We start from the raw sequence: 15,909 nt of genomic DNA, 5'->3' as shown, positions 1-15,909 counted from the left end.
TGAGCCCAGAGCAATAGTACAGTGGGTAAAGTATTTGCTTTACACACAGCTCACTTGGATTTGGTCCCCGGGACCTATGGTCCCCTGAGCCTGCCAGGATTAATCCCTGAGTGCAGATCCAGGAGTAAGCCCTGAGCACCTCCGTCTCATAAACAAACAATAAAGTGCTTCACTGCCCTGGCATCTCCAGAAGGTACCCAGCTCAATGGGAGGGATTACTGCTGCGAAGTCAGGTGTGTGCGGAAAGTGAGAGAAGCCCAGGTAAAGTCCAAATTATTTGCCCAAAGCAACGCAGGAGTGCCCCAAACCACCAGAGAGTACATGCGAATGGGCATGGACTGCTGAAGCTTTGTGCAGGCTCTGTAGGTCTGAACCCTAAGTGTAGTCTTATCTCACTAGCATTCAGTCTTCGTGTTTCTGTGCCCTCCTCTAGAAAAGGGAAGTAAGAAGAGCACCCACCTCAAGTTCTGAAGATGCCTGAGATCGTGGATGAAGGACAGCTCACTGTGCTAAGTGGAGAAAGAAAACAAGGGAATAGACAGTGTTGGCTGACAAACCCTTGTTCTTGTATCACAAAACTAAGATTACCAATGGAGGGAATGGGAAGGGGGCTGAGAGACAGACTAGAAATGACGTAAGGACCATGAAGGGCATCTACCCTCTTCCTAGGAGTTGGTTAGAGCAATGATCCTTTTGGCTCCAATTCAGAGGCCCTGCTAGAAACCAGCTCTACCTATCCCACCCCCTTACTGGGCACAGGCTCTGCTGCCAGAGAGACTACTGGTGCACTGTAGAGACAGGGTCAAACCTGGGGCGTTGAGAAGAAACTTCCCACAAATGACACGAGAGACCGCAGATGGACACGGCGTGCATGTAGAAGCCTGGAACTCCTTAGGCCTAGGGACAGAGTCTAAGAATACAGTTGGTGGGTGGACGCTGTCCTTGAGCAGTGTCGGACCTGCGCTGGGCTCCGCCTTCCTCTCGTCTAATCTGTCCTGTCCAGGGTTGCTTAACAGTCCAGTGCATTGCAGAAGTCCAGGGAAAGAGCGTCGCGGCCAGGGACTGTGGCAAAACCCCGAAATGGACACCGTGATGAAATCGGGTTAAAAGGGGCTAGGGACAAGAAAAAGAAAAACCTTTAACTCCTTGCCCCTCTCTGCCCGCTCGCCAAGAAGTCCACAGGGCACAAGATGTGGAAGATGCTAAAGCGCATCATCCGCAGAGGCCTTAGGGAGGGTAGGGGTGCGACCTCCCAGAGGGTCGCATTAGAGATCGGAGAGGGGTGAGCGATCCTACAACATTCAGCCATCGCCTTTGCTCAGATTCCTTTGGAAAAAGCCCGGCGAAGGGGGAACTCGGGGTGAGAGGGAGGGACAGCCTTGGAAATTCCAGCAACCCCGGGTTCCTGCACCGGCCTGACACGCGTGCACCCAAGACTGACAGGTGGCGCGGAGCGGGGGCGGGGCGAGGCGCTGCGGGGCCGGGTCAGGGGGCGGAGCCTGGTAGGGGAGGGGCGGGCTCTTCGTGTTAGGGGCGTGACGTCCGGGATAGAGGTGTGGCCTCCGCTTTGGGCGTGGCCTCCGAGCTCGGGGGCGGTGCGGAGCCGGGTCAGGGGGCGGAGTCTGGCTGGGAGCTGGGGTGATCTCTTTGCGTTCGGGGCGAGGCCTCCTGGCTAGGGGCGTGGCCTCAGGACTCGGGAGCGGGACGGAGCCGGAGCCTGGAAGGGGATAGGCGGGGCTCTTCATGCGAGGGGCGTGGCCTCTGGGTAGGGGCGGAGTCTCCGGGCTTGGGGGCGGGGCCGCGCGGGCTGTGCACTAGCAGCAGCAGCACCAGCAGCAGCAGCAGCAGCAGCAACCTGGCTCTCGGGGCGGCAGAGGTTGGGGCGCAGCCAGCGGGCAGCGGCTACGGCGGCGCCCTTAAATAGCATCGGGAGCCGGCGTCGGGCAGGCAGTCAGTGGGCTGCGGTGACAGCTGGTGGCGTAGCGGCCCGGCCTGCGGAGAAATAAGGAGGTGAGCGAGGCTGTGCGTGCGGGCGCGGAGTGGTTTCCGCGGAGGTGCGGGGCCAGGCGGCCTCCTGGAAGATGGTCCTTGTTTCCTCTGATTAGCATTATTTTATTTTATTTTTATTTATTTCCCCCCCTCTCCCGGCCTCTGCCCTGGGGTTTCTTTCCCTTCTCGCGCCCGCGAAGGCCGCGATCGCCGCCGCTTCCTCCCAGTCCGGAGCCGGGGGATGCTTCGATGCCCGCCCGCTGCTTCTTTCCCCTCGCGGGGCCGGTGCGCGGCGGGGACCGAAGCCGGCTCCGGGCAGTGTCGGCCCGGCTGGCCGGGATGCCGGGATCTCCAGCTACGGAGACCCGGAGAGGCTCGTGCAAGGCCGCCGCCGGGCGGGTGGACTCTCTCTCTCTCTCTCTCTCGGTGGCCGGGCTTCTCGGGGTGCGTCGGTGCAGCCGCGGGTTGACGGGGGCCCCCTCCTCTTGCGGGGCGCTCGCTGGAGAGCCCCAAGCAGCATCCCAGAGCCTGTTGCCATATGTAGAAGAAATGCTCGCCGTGTCTTCTTAACGCGGTGGTGATGGAGCCGCAGATTGCAGCGGCCTTTTTGGAAATTTGGAAGAGTCCAGATGATGGCTTGCCACCTTGCAAGCGTACCTGGAGGGGTTTCTGCGAGATAAATGGGGAGGTGTGTGGGGTGCTGCTGTGCTTTGGAACATGAAGACTTAGAAGTTTATCCGGAGCCAGTAGTGTCCAAAGTCCAAAGTGTCCCAGCTGGCCATCCATATCTTTCTCCTCATTGACCTTTTTAGCTTAGCAGGAAAGAAACCAGTTCAATCTGACGTTGGATGTTAGCACATATTTCACGCGAGTTGATGTCCAATATTGGGGCATAAATAAATTATTGCGGAATAAACAAGTACAAGTAATTTTCAAATTGGTGTAGCTGGTTCAGTTGACACACACACACACACACACACACACACACACACACACACACACACACCAGAACTAGGGTTTGATTAAGAACCTGTATCTGGTAACCTTAAGAAGAGGAACTTTTATAGATACCCTTGATTTGCATTAGTTTGTAGTCAGTTTTGGGGAATGCTGTCTTTTGCTTGACTGCTTCCTGGTCTGAACCTGGCTCCTTATTTGTGGTAAGACTGTCTTTGCCTATAAAGTTTCTCCAGAGCCAAAATTCTATCACAAGGAAATTCTTAAAAGCAGTGCACCTTACACTCCCCTCTCTGGCTTAAACAAAGTGAACATATGTTGACCACCTATTCCGGACTCTGTTTTCTTCATTCACTTGAATAAAGAAGACTTTTTTTAAATTACTTTCCCCTGACCATTATCCACATTTTGACATATTTCTTTCCTGTCTCTGTTATCATACTTTGGCAGTTATTATTGCAGCCAGCTAGCTAAAAAGAAATCGAAGAGATCTTAATTTGGGGCATTTGATGGTGATATTTGGGAATGGTGCCTTTTCATATCATATAGATAGAGTTCATTTACAAACAACTTCAGCTTTGGAGTGAGTTTGGAATAACAAAGTGTACCCTTTTGCCACCAATTCTGGCTCCCCTGGGGCATCCAGGCCTTGCTGTGTTTTGTTTTGATGTGGCTGTCTTGGAGAAGGGTTGCATGTTTGAAGAAGGGGTAGAGAAAGCTCTTCTTGTAGTCTCTTTACACCTGGAAATTTCTCTTTCTCATTGGAGTTTCTCTTTCTGGGTTTTAGTTTATTTGTTTGTTTGTTTGGGAATCACACCTGGCAGTGCTCAGAGGTTACTCCTGGCTCTGTGTTCAGAAATTTCTCCTGGCAGGCTCGGGGGATCATATGGGATGTGGGGTATTGAACCCAGATCCATCCCATGTTGGCCACATGCAAGGCAAACACCCCACCACTGTGCTATTGCTCAGGCCCCCTCTCTTTCTGTACTAAAGCAAAGTTATTGAATAATAACAATTTCTAGATGTCGAATAGACAGGCACTTATAGGGAATGTGTTAATTTGGAGGCCAGTTAATGGATTCCTCAAGTACGTTGGCCTCTTTGAACCTAGATCCACGATCATTTAGTATTTGCTGTTTCTTATAGACTTAGAGGCTCTGTTTGAATCTGTTATGAATGGCTTAATAAAGTTTTGTTGGCATGATACAAGAGATCAGATTTCTGCGTTCCAAAACTTCGAAGAACTTTCTCTGACACATTGACAACTGGCCCTATAGTTTGTGTTAAGTAAACCGCAGCCAGTGTGGGCCACCAGTGATATTCGCCAGCATCGATCTGTATCTCATAAGTGCTAGTCTCCTGAGGCCTGCCAAAGCCTTACATTCTGACTCCCTCAGTGTAGAGGCAAATTGAAAGGGCCTAAGGTTGTCAGTCCAATATGGTGGCTGACAAACCCACTGGGCTCACTTCATGTGGATGCCCACAGCTGTGGAGTAAGTCCTAGTAAGCACAGCTGGTTTGAAGTTGCCAGTGGGTTTGAATTAAAGGGGCTTCAGAAAGCTTTTCAAGAAACACAGCCCTGACCTGAGGTGCTCACCAAACTCCCGCAGCAATTCTATTAAAGTTTGTGGCACAATTCTCAATGTGCCCCCAACTCCAGTTACTGAGCACAATGCAAGGAATTCTGATTTGTGTAAATCTAACCTTATTCAAAACAATTGCTCACACCAAAGAGTCCTGTTAGCTTATTTAACTGATCAAGAAGAATTCAGGAGTGGAGTGCATGTATCATTTTTGGTTTTGGTTTTTGTTGTTTTGGGGGCCACACCCAGTGATACTCAAAGGTTCCTCCTGGATCTGCACTCAGGGATCATTTCTGGTGGTAATCAGGGGACCAAATGAGATGCTGGGGATCAAACCTGGGTTTATAAGGCAAGGCATGTGCCTTTCTCACTGTACTATCTCTCCGGTCCTTATGGAATCATTTTGGCATAGTCTGATTCATATGAGAAACTATGAGATTATTCCAAAGAGTGAGAGACTGTACTGTCAGGGTGTGGAGACCTATGTATTCACCTTCTGCCTTCATATATGGTAACATTAAAAATTCTCCATTGTGTTAGAGCTGGCACAGTAAATTGTGATTGTTGAGGAATTTGAAGTGGGGGAAAGATCATCTGACAGTGCCTTAGTGAAAGGAGCTGGATGAGAGGCATGAACCATTCCCTGGACAAGTGCTTCTGTGAACCTGCTAGAGCTTCTGCCAACTCCATTGAAGCATTTATGCTCCACTTTGTGGGAGGAGAAGAGAATGTCTTATTTCTCAGAGTTGAGACCACCGAACTGGTCACTCCATGTAGGTAATTGGATTAATTCTCTTCACAGTTTAGTTACCAGGCTTCAAATTTTAAATTAAAAAAAAATTAGAAAGCTATCTACTATCTACATCAAATCCATTTGCCTCACTATATTTTATTATTATTATATATAGTATATCTTTATTAAAATAATAATCATATTGTAGAAGATTTGGGGAAAATTTTAATCTGGGGGCAACACTGGCAGTGCTCAGGCTTACTTCTGCCGCTGCATTCAGGGATCACTCTTGGAAGGGTTTGGGGGACCACACGGGGTTCTGAGAATCAAAACTGTTGACCATTTACAGGGCAAGTGGTTTACCGCTCTATTCTTTAGCTCCCCCAAATATAGGAAATTATTGCTGGAGGTTTGAGCCACACTTTGCAATACTCAAGGATTACTCCTAACTCTGTAATCACTTCTGACCAGGTTTGCGACATCATATGTGGTGCCATAATTGAACCTGTGTTAGGGCTGTATGCAAAGTTAGCACCCTACCCACTTTACTATATCTCTAGTTCCCCCAAGTTTGGGGATTATTACAGAGATCTTCAAGAGTTCAAGTACCATAATTAATTTTTGTGGCTTTCCTTCTAGTTGTTTTCCCCTAAACAATTTTTGAACATTTTTGTTGTTTTATTTTGGGGTCACACGTGTCAGTGCTCAGGAGTTATTCCTGGCTCAGCACTCAGAAATTTTGAAATAAATTAGTTAGTAAATAGATTCGAGTAGACTTTTTGAGGTTCATATGTTCAAGTTCAAAGCTATTGAAATAAAGGTTTCACTGTCTAAAAATAAAACAGGAAGAACTTAGGACATTAAATGAGGAAACATGGGGTGTCTTTTACATCATTTCTGCCTCCAGGGAAGCACTTCTGAAAAATGTCTGATCTGAAAAAATGTAACATTCTGAAAAATATAAATGGGAACATTTACACAGTGTGGGCTACTATGGGACTTCCCCTCCAGCTTATTGTAAGGGAAATAAATGTTCATATTCCTGAACCAACTTAACTTGAACTTCTTGTTTAAAAAGGAAAGGCACTTTTATTCATGGTTGCAGCCCTTATACTTCAGTTAACTGGAATGATAGAAAGTTGCTAGGGAAGCTAGTTTCTCTCTTCCCCAATGCTCAACTGTTAACTGCAAAGCTGGGCAGAGTCCTCTGACTCAAATGGCTGCCCCTGATAGGGACTGATAGCAGCTAATAAGCCTTCTCTTAATGCAACCTCTAAACATCCTGAAGGATAGATTCTGCAACCATCCACTCTACAGTGAATAAAAGAACAGGTCTGGAGATAATGCTGCCCAAGGCAAGGGGAGTATGGGGGGGGGGGGGGCTGGTACTATGTTCTGTGCTCCTAAATTTTGGGTCCTTCACTATAGAGTGGGTAATCTGGGAGAGCCTGGAAAGTTCTGTATTGTCCAGTTAGTGGCCAGACTGAGGACAGAGCTGGCCCTTGATTTTGTCCATGTTCACTTACACTCAGTCTTGCCCAGTTACACACTGAAAGAGACCATGTATGTCAGTTCAGCTGGGTTCAATGAAGGACAAAGTGGCCTGGTTTGTGGCTGTGACTTTCCAGAGGTTTTCAACCTCTTTACTCCCTGACGACCAGCACAGATCTGTAGTTGAAAGCAAGTCTAGAGACTTAACAAAGTATAAAGCAGAGAGAAACAGGACAGGGATTAAGGCATTGGCCTTGCATATGACTGTTAGATCCTGGTAGACTCCTGGAATCACAATAGGTCCCTGAGTTCTGCTAGGGGTAAGCCCTGAGCACAGAGCTAGAGCACCTCTGAGTGTCCTAAGTAAGCACCTCTGAGTAGGACCCAAAATAATCAAGCCATACATGCAAAAGTTGGTGTCCGGAAATAACCAGAAGTTGGTCTTAAAGTGGGAGCATTCCTCAGGCATGCTTAATGTCTCAGATGTGCAAAAGTAGCATGGATGGGAACAGGCACCAACCTTATTAAGAGAGATGGGGGCATAAGGCTCTGTTGAGGAGCAGTTTAGCCTCATCACAGTACATAAATTGGCTTTCCTCTGAGTCTCTTGGGAAATTTGACCAGAAACGTGTCTTCCAGGCATGCCTCCATCATTCATTTCAGACCAGTGATTTTCAACTGCCACTCAACCAGCAGGTACCAGGCCGCAGGTGTAAAAAGGGTTGAAAGCCACTGTTGAAGTCTTGCTGGCAGGGAAGAAATAGGCAAGAGATGAGAATGGTAAATCTTCAGAGTGGAAAGAACAAAGAACCACCTGCAATGTGGGTCCCCTTGTTCCAGTAGAAATGTAAGCAGAGTCCCCCATTATACAATAAGGAAAAGCAGTTTGGGAGCCCCAATCACACAACTATAGCTGTTCCCTTCATCTCCCTCGTCTTTGAGATACTTCTAAGACTCTGGGTTTCCCCAAGCATTAACACTCACTTCACGGACACAGTGACCATGATGCTTGAGATGGGTCCCCAGACCAAGGTTATAAAACCTTCGTTCCCTCAGGCCACGACACCTTGGAGTTTGTCCCGGGCCTTAGTCTGTTCAAGGAATGGCAGGACCTTGATGTGACCCTTGATTTATGCCCAGAAATCCAGTCAGGCAGCAGGTTCTGCGTATTCTAATGTACTCACTGGACTTATTGCTCAACATATGCCTTTTTCTTCCTTTCCTGCACAATTTAATGGCCCTGATTCAGTGTCTGACACTTAAATAGCAGAGATGCTCTTAACAAAACACAAAAAAACTAACAAATGAACCAAAAAATAAAACATGAGGCCAGAAAAATTATGCCATGAGAAAACCTTGCACGGCAGCCAAACTCAGTTCAAGTCCCAGCTCCAAATATGCACCTCCAGGAGTGATCCCTGAGCACAGAGCCAGGAATCAGCCCTGAGCACAGCCGGGTGTGACCCCCAAACAACATAAAGGAGGGAAGGAACAGTGAGTCTTCCTAAAGCAGAGTTCTGACCATATGACCCCTCTGCCCAGAAGCCTTCCAGGTCTCCCTTTGGAAAGGCCTGAATATTGATTGGGCTAGCAGAGGGGCCTCTTTTAAGCCCTCATATCCTACTGGGTCTTTTGAAAAGCAAAATGGAGAGGCTTCTGATTGAAACCAGTTCTGGGTACCCCAGACCCCATATTTGACCTCTCTACTCTCCGTGGGGTCCAACCAACTTCCAAAGCCAGTAGGAGCCTGCCTCACTGTCTGACCCTTCCAGCATTCCTGCTGAGGTTCCAGACTCCTGATGTAGGGCCTCTGATGTACCCACACCCTCTCCTGGGCCTCGTGGGGATTCCGATACTCTCCCTGCAGTTCCAGCAGTAGCTTCTACTCCCAGCACCACCCCCTTTTTTAATCCTGCTGCTGAAGGGTTAATGCCCAGCCCAGCAAAGGCTCTCCTGCACCCAGTTCTGGTGCAGCAGCAGCCATGGCTGCTTTTCTGATTGGTCTGTGCCTGCCTCTGCTGCTTATTTAATACTTGGCCACCCAGCCCTGCTGCCTCCAGCATCCTTCCTCTGCTTCTCCAGCTTCCCTAGAGAGGCTCACCCCAGCTGCAGGCCTGGCGAGGGGCGGTTCAGTCATCCTCATCACTGATGTGTTGACAGGGGCCTGCCTGCTAGTGAGCAGCCTGCGTTATATAATAGTGGTGGATGAAGACTGAGGCACGCAGATGGCTCCCAGGAGGGGGTTGCTGCAGGGAACTCGCACTGAAATGCTCCAGGTCTGTCAAGTCCTTGCACAGCTGGGATCTCAGGACTTATATCAGGGCACTGGGAAGTCCTCAGCAGAAGCAGTCCACAGTTGCCTTGAGTCAGGGGTTGGATTGGGTTTGCAATTGGGAGCTGGGTGAAGGGCCTCCTGGTGGGGTTTCAGTGCTGCTGGAGCCGCAGGTGGGTGTGGGAGGGAAGTTCCAGCTAATCTTACATAACTGTACTGTCGCCACTGTCTCATAACTGGTATTCCCACTTACAGTGTGGCACCTGGCTTCTGAGAGTGGTCTGGTCACAGTTTGTTCCTTTGTTCAGACAATCACCTGCATTGTGCCCCAGGCACACCTGAGGTTTTCCAGCACCGAAAGCTGGCAGCGCCTGGCCAGAGGGACTCAGAGCCTGAGGTAGAAGCCAAACCCAGGGAGATGGCCAAGACTGACCTGGGCAGGCGATGATTACCCTTTTCCATTGGGCAGCCCACCCTACCCAGCCCAGATCTTGTCACTCACAGCATCTTGCCCTCCCCAGCCAGCATTCTCCCCTCCATTGTGGACTGATGCCAGAGCTTTGACCCCTGTCTGGATCCAGAATCAGTTCATAGCACAAGGGGATCCTGGCCCTCTACCTCCTAGCATGGAGGTAGCACCATTCTCGGGGTGCTCCAGATCGACCTCTCAATTATTGCAGGATTTCACAGAGCGTTTGCCTAGGCCCATTGTCAGAGAAACTGTAGACATGGTCCATGGGAGTAAGGTTTGGGAGAATGGCCCATTTGGGGTAAAGGGTAGAAATATTAGAACTTCTATACCTGTTTTTTTTTATAGCTTTCCTTTCAATTCCTGTTTGTGTGCTTATGTTCTGAAAAATATCCACAGCGTCTGTCATTTAAATAACAATATCTACGTATTAGAATCACACACATTTATTAGATTCATTTGCATCATTTTAGGGCACCAGATATTTAGGGTACTAGGAAATTAGCTCGTTTGCCAGATGTATGGTGAGACTGTGAATGTCATTTTGGGGTTAGGGTACACCCTGTAGTGCTGGGGGTCAGAAATAACTCAGGGTTTACACATGCCAAGTGTATACACTCTCTCCTTTGAGCTCTCTCCCAGCCCAAACCCTTTTTTAATATTTGTTTGGTGGGGGAGGGTAATGGACCACACCTAGCAGCATTCAGGGGTTACTTCTAGCTCTGTGCTCAAAAATCCCTCTGGGCAGGCTCATGGGGACCATGTGAGATGCCGGGGATCAAACCTGTGCCAGTCCTGGGTCAGCTGCATGCAAGGCAAATACCCTACCACTGTGCTATCCCTCTAGCCCCTGAAATCCCTCTTTCTTAGGGGAAGGAGGACCACACTTGGCTGTGCTCAGGGCTTACTTCATGATTTCTGTGCTCAGGGGTCATGCCTAGATATATTTCAGAAGACCATGTTGGCTACTGAGGATTGAGTCTGGAACAGCCACATACAAGGCAAGCGCCTTCCCCTCTGTACTATGTAAACAGCCTAGAGGGAAAATTGAGTTGTCCTGCTCATGTCACCTGGACCAGTTAGATAATGGCCAGTGTAGATGTGGACGGGCTCTTTAATTCTCTTTTTGTTCCAAACACTGGGTCTTTATTCTATAATCCTCAGCCACCTGTGGGATTTGTTTTGTTTTTAGCTTCCCCAGAGCCAACCATCTCTTATAGTTACCTGAACTCTCGCTGTAATCCTAGCCCCAAGTCTCGTGGTTATCACCCCTCCTGTTACAATGAGCTAAGTCCTGGCTAACCTTTCCTCCAGTCCCAGCACCCCTGAGCTTTTCCATCGAGTCAAGGAAGTTTAAAGAGAGTCAGGGTCCTGCACAGAGCACATATCGGTTGGGTGGGTTCCCTGTGTCATCATGATTGCGAATCCCAGCATAGGAGAGCAGTTCTGGGCAGACTTGTATAGGCCACCTTTGCTCTTCGTTTGCACTTTATCATCCACTGGGTCCCGTTCTACTGAGTTCTTTCTCTGGTTGAAGGGCCCCTCTGGACCGCCATCTATTTTAGGAGGTGTAAGTAACTCGACCCCACCGTGTGTCCCTGTAGCATCCTTATCCAGGTCACTGATATCTGATCACTGTGACCTCTGGAGCAGCTGAGATGGAGGGCCTCTTGAGGACAAGGACTGGGCCTTGTTCTCAGAGTCTTCTCACTACTGAGCACACCCCACTAGGGGGCTGCCTCCTGCCACCAACTGCCCCTTATCCTTGCAAAGAAATGTTCTCTTATGCGTGTATAGCCTCTGCTTTATGACATTTGCTCCTTTGTGACACCCCGATCCTGACTACCCTTTGCCCCTGCCCTGACCTGTTGGCTCTCTGGGTGCTCTTCACCCCTTCCTTGCCTATGCCTATTTCCATCTGGCTTGTTCCCATGCCTTCTCCCTGGACAGCCGTACCTTCTCCTCTCCCACTTAAACCAAGCCTCGCCCTCTTCTTGCCAACAGCAGCCCAGGCCTTGTACTGACCGTGTTTACTCTTACCATGACTGTCTGAGAGTTGGTCCCAGCTACAGGTGTGTTTGCCCTCAGAGCTTTTCTGATGCAGTTAGAGCAGAAAAAAAAAAGAAAAACATCTCTAGGCACTTTAGCTTCCTGGCAAAAGCCTCTGCTTGCAGGGGACAGAGGAGAGCTATTCTTAACCATGATTTTCCAGAGTTTCTTTGGCCTATTTGCAGTGGGGAGCTTTTCCCAAAGGTATCCCCTAAGTAGAAGCAACCTGCCTGGCTTACCAGGGACTGATCCAGGGCCTGAAGCCTGTAGACAGTGAGAGCTCAGCCCTGTTTAGATGGGAGGGCATTTATCCATGTCCTCTCTCTTCCTCAGGGGCTGAATTGCTAGCTTCATCTCTGAAAGGAGCAGGTGGAAAAATGCAGAGGAGCTGAACTTGCCCTGTTTATCTTCTTGATCTTAATAAATGTCTGACAATGCAGTCAAGTACAAAAGAGTAAAAAAAAATAAAAGTCATGTCTGTCTGCCTGCCACATCAAGTCTGCTCAGAGATTTAATAGTGTCCATGGAACACTGCAGCAGGATGTTGGTCTTCCACCATCTCTCCAGCTTCCAGAGATGCCCCCACTCAGTATGGGGATAAGATAGGGTGCAGCTGAGATCCTCTCAGGTTTTTTCTGAGCCCTGGAGCTTTCTGCCTTTTCAGTTGGTCTGATCTGTGCTTCCCTCCTGTCTTCTTTCATGGTTTTGTTGTTGTTATTGTTATTTGTTTGGTTGCTTTTTTTGTTTGTTTGTTGTTTTGAGGCCAGACCCAGCATTGCTCAAAAGTCACTCTTGGAACTACACTCAGAAATCGTTCCTGGCAGGCTCGGGAGACCATATGGGATACCGCGAATCGAACCTGGGTTCATCCCTGGTCAGTCCCATGCAAGGCAAATGCCCTACTGTTGTGCTATGTCTCTGATCCTCCTTCCATGTTTATTACAGAAAGTTATGAGTTTTGAGTGAAGCATCTGTGAGAACCCCCAAGATGTTAGGACCCTCTCTGTGTATGTTGGGCCAGATCTTGCACACACCTGGAGCCCCCACCCCCAGTTGGACGCTCATTGCTTCAAGCTCTGCATGTTGTAAATGGCCAACTCCTTCTCTATGGGTTATTCTCTTGGCAAGTGTCAGTCAGTCTTCAGGTTTAGTCCTGTGGTTCATCCTGGACCAGTAATGTGGTGGAAAGTCTCTTCTTCTGATTGTCTAGTGGCAGAAGGAATTTTATTTTCTTTGCCAGGAATTCTGACAGGCTAGACTTGTGTGGCCTACTCCCCCTTCAATGTGCATGTAATGCACAGCCTGAGAGACATCATTAGGATCCTTCCAGAGCCAAAAGTCAACCAAAATCACGTGCCTTCTTTCAACCTTCTTCAATCCAGCTGGTGAGTGGGAAGCTTGCTTGACAGACACCTGTTCTGTCTTGGTCCTAGATGGGTCTTTCCCCCACTCTTTGCCTCACCCCAGCCATTCTGAGTCAGACTGCTGGCTCCCTTCTCAGCTCTGGTGCACAAACTTTATAGCCTCCTTCAGCACACACATACACTTCAGTCAGTACTTGAAGACCTGTGGACAATACTTGGTTCCTCTTTGGAGTGTTTTTCAATGGAGACTTTTCCTCTTACAGACAAAGCACCTTTCAGAGCTTGTCCTCTGAGGCTATTTCTCCCACATGGAAGTCCATGGCAGGCCTTGGTAGCTCTGTGTGAAGATAAAAGGAAGCTTGGTGGTCTGTCTGCCCACGTCCTTTGATTGTCCTTCAGTTCCTGGTGGGTTGGCAAGATTCTCTGTCAGAAGATTCACCTGTAGAAGTCAATGGCCAGTCTGGACAAAGGACCCTTTTGTTTGATCTTTGACTTAGGAAAGGTGTTTGATACCTGCCCTTCCTTATGGGCAACCTTGATTTGTTCTAAACTAAACCATAGTCACATGTTTAAATGTGGGGGTGGGGTTCAGAAACAGAGATGAACCTTTCCCTTTAATTTCTTTTTTTTTTTTTTCTTTTTTTGGTTTTTGGGCCACACCCGGTGACGCTCAGGGGTTACTCCTGGCTATGCACTCAGAAGTTGCTCCTGGCTTGGGGGACCATATGGGACGCCGGGGGATCGAACCTCGGTCCGTCCTAGGCTAGTGCAGGCAAGGCAGGCACCTTACCTCTAGCGCCACCGCCCGGCCCCTCCTTTAATTTCTTAAGGTGACATCACTCACCTGTGAAAGTTTGAAGCTATGAAACATGGTGAGAAGAGGCAAAGTTGAAAATCCACATGGAGCTTTTAAGCCAATGTTTACAGTCTCCACATGACCCCATGTTCCTGGAGACACTTCTCTCTCTCTCTCTCTCTCTCTCTCTCTCTCTCTCTCTCTCTCTCTCTCTCTCTCTCTCTCTCTCTCTCTCTCTCTCTCTCTGGAATTCTGACTCATGGTGGCTCTGAGGCCAGGGGAAGTAGGGGGAATGCTGGAATCTGGGAAGAAAGCTCTGAAATTCCCTTTTCTCAGAGCATCTTTTGATCTAATGATGCATATCCCAGGGCCTTGCTGTGGAGATTTGCTCCGAGCTACTAAGGATCATTACAAACCCAGCCCATGTTGAAGCACCTGTTCCAGGCCCTATGAGGACTTTTTGGAGGTACAGGGGGTGCAGGGCCTGGCTGATCTTAGCATAAAACAGGAGGCCCTACAGTGGCCCACAGAAAAATGGGATCCCTGAAGCTTGGAGGCTGCCTGCCTTTGGCCGAGGGGTCATGGAAATGTTTATTAGAGACAGCAGCCTCTGACCTACTTGGGTAGGATGTGGAACCTCAGACCAGATTCAGATGCCCCTGCAAAGGGACAGGTCAAAGCCCTGGTGTACTCTGAAGCAGTGTGGGCAGGAGGAGGAGAAAGGCCACAGTTAGGCACACTTGTCCCCAGTGCCGCCATGATGGGGCAGGAACCTGATCTGAGCCAGGCTGTGGATGGAACCAGTCTTCCCTGATGAGGCAGGCAGGCAGGCAGGAAACACCCAATGCCTCTTCCTCTAGCCCTGCCCCACAGTCCTCTTTATTGTTATACCTGTTTACTTGTACCTCGACCTCCAAGACCCAGCTCTTTAATCCCCTCTCTTCATTTTCCACCCATTCACCCAGAGTTGACCAAATCTTGCTGGCTAGAAAGTCATTTTAGGGGCTGGAGCAATAGTGCAAAGGCAGTGGTGCTTACCTTGCACATGGCCAACCCAGGTTCAATTCTGCCATCAGATATGGTTCCCTGAGCACCTCAAGGAGTGATGCCTGAGCATTGAGCCAGGAGTAACCTCTGAACATCAATGGAAGTGTCCCAAAACCCAGAGAAATGAGTCGTTGTTAGTGGATGAAAAGTTGTTTTGTTGTAGCAAAATGGACCCCTTTGGCCATTTTTAAGTGGCTAAAATGGCCAGTGTGTCTCACCTCTGTGCTCAGCAGTTCTCATCTATCCACACAGCTACTGCAAGGCTGTGATGTAAAAGTCCTCAGCACCAGTCTCTTAGTGTCCCCATTTGGCATCTCTGTAAGGAAAGTCTGGGCTGTGCATCTGTCTCTGTCTGGCTTCCTCCTCCCTCTTCGGGGCTCAACAATGGGGTAGCCGTTAAGGCTGAGCAAAAGTCCCCCAGTGCCTGATCCACATTTGCTCTGTTCCTCTGGATAGACCCTCTGCACCCAACGTTTTTCAAGCAGTGTCAATGGTGACTTTTTGTTATGCCTTGAGACACCACCTGCCCACCTCTCAGATTTAAGCCACTCTCTCATAGGCACAGGTCTGGACTCACATTTTGATCTTAAGAGGATGGGTCTGAACAGCACACATCTCATTGGCCCTGCCTCCTGGTCTTGGTGTGGAAGGTGACGGTGCAGACTGTCATCTCTGCAGTGAGGACAGTTGAGAGAGTTACCAGAACGGTGTGTGCTGTCTCGAAGCTCACCTGACATACCTTAGAGAAATGGCCTAAACTAACTCCCCTGAACACCCACCCTTGTTCTTACCCAAATGTAACCTCCATTTAAAATTTTTTTATAAAATTATTATTCAGTTTTAATTCTTATCATTGAGGTACATGGTTCTAGTAAACTTTTTTTTTATCATTTGTTCCAGATTTACTCACCAAAAATCCTAAAGCTGAGGTGGGAATTGCTTCCAGTCACCTTGTTTTGTCCCCATAAACCAGAATAAGGCGCATTTTCTTGGACCACTTTGGAGACCAGCTACAATGCAGCTCTGCTGAGAGTATGTGATCTTTCCATGATTTCCTTTGGATTGACTCCCACCTCATTAGTCACCTATATTTTTTCATGTGGGGAGGGAAGTTTGGACTACCCCCAGTAATACTCAAGAGCTACTCTTGGCAATACGC

General features: G+C 48.8%; 1 protein-coding gene across 2 annotated transcripts in view; it reads left to right on the top strand.

Moving 5' to 3' along the window:
• Positions 1-1,833: 1,833 nt before the first annotated feature.
• The window catches only part of ACSL1 (acyl-CoA synthetase long chain family member 1), a 75,792-nt gene continuing 61,716 nt past the window's right edge, over positions 1,834-15,909 (top strand). For both annotated transcript variants that reach the window (XM_049772345.1, XM_049772344.1), the window contains exon 1: positions 1,834-2,010. The gene's annotated coding sequence lies outside the window, so the exon portion shown is untranslated. The remainder of the gene's footprint in view (positions 2,011-15,909) is intronic.

This window comes from Suncus etruscus, chromosome 4 (genome assembly GCF_024139225.1).
Source record: "Suncus etruscus isolate mSunEtr1 chromosome 4, mSunEtr1.pri.cur, whole genome shotgun sequence".
NCBI lineage: Eukaryota > Metazoa > Chordata > Mammalia > Eulipotyphla > Soricidae > Suncus > Suncus etruscus.
This window is presented reverse-complemented; position numbering and strand designations above follow the sequence as displayed.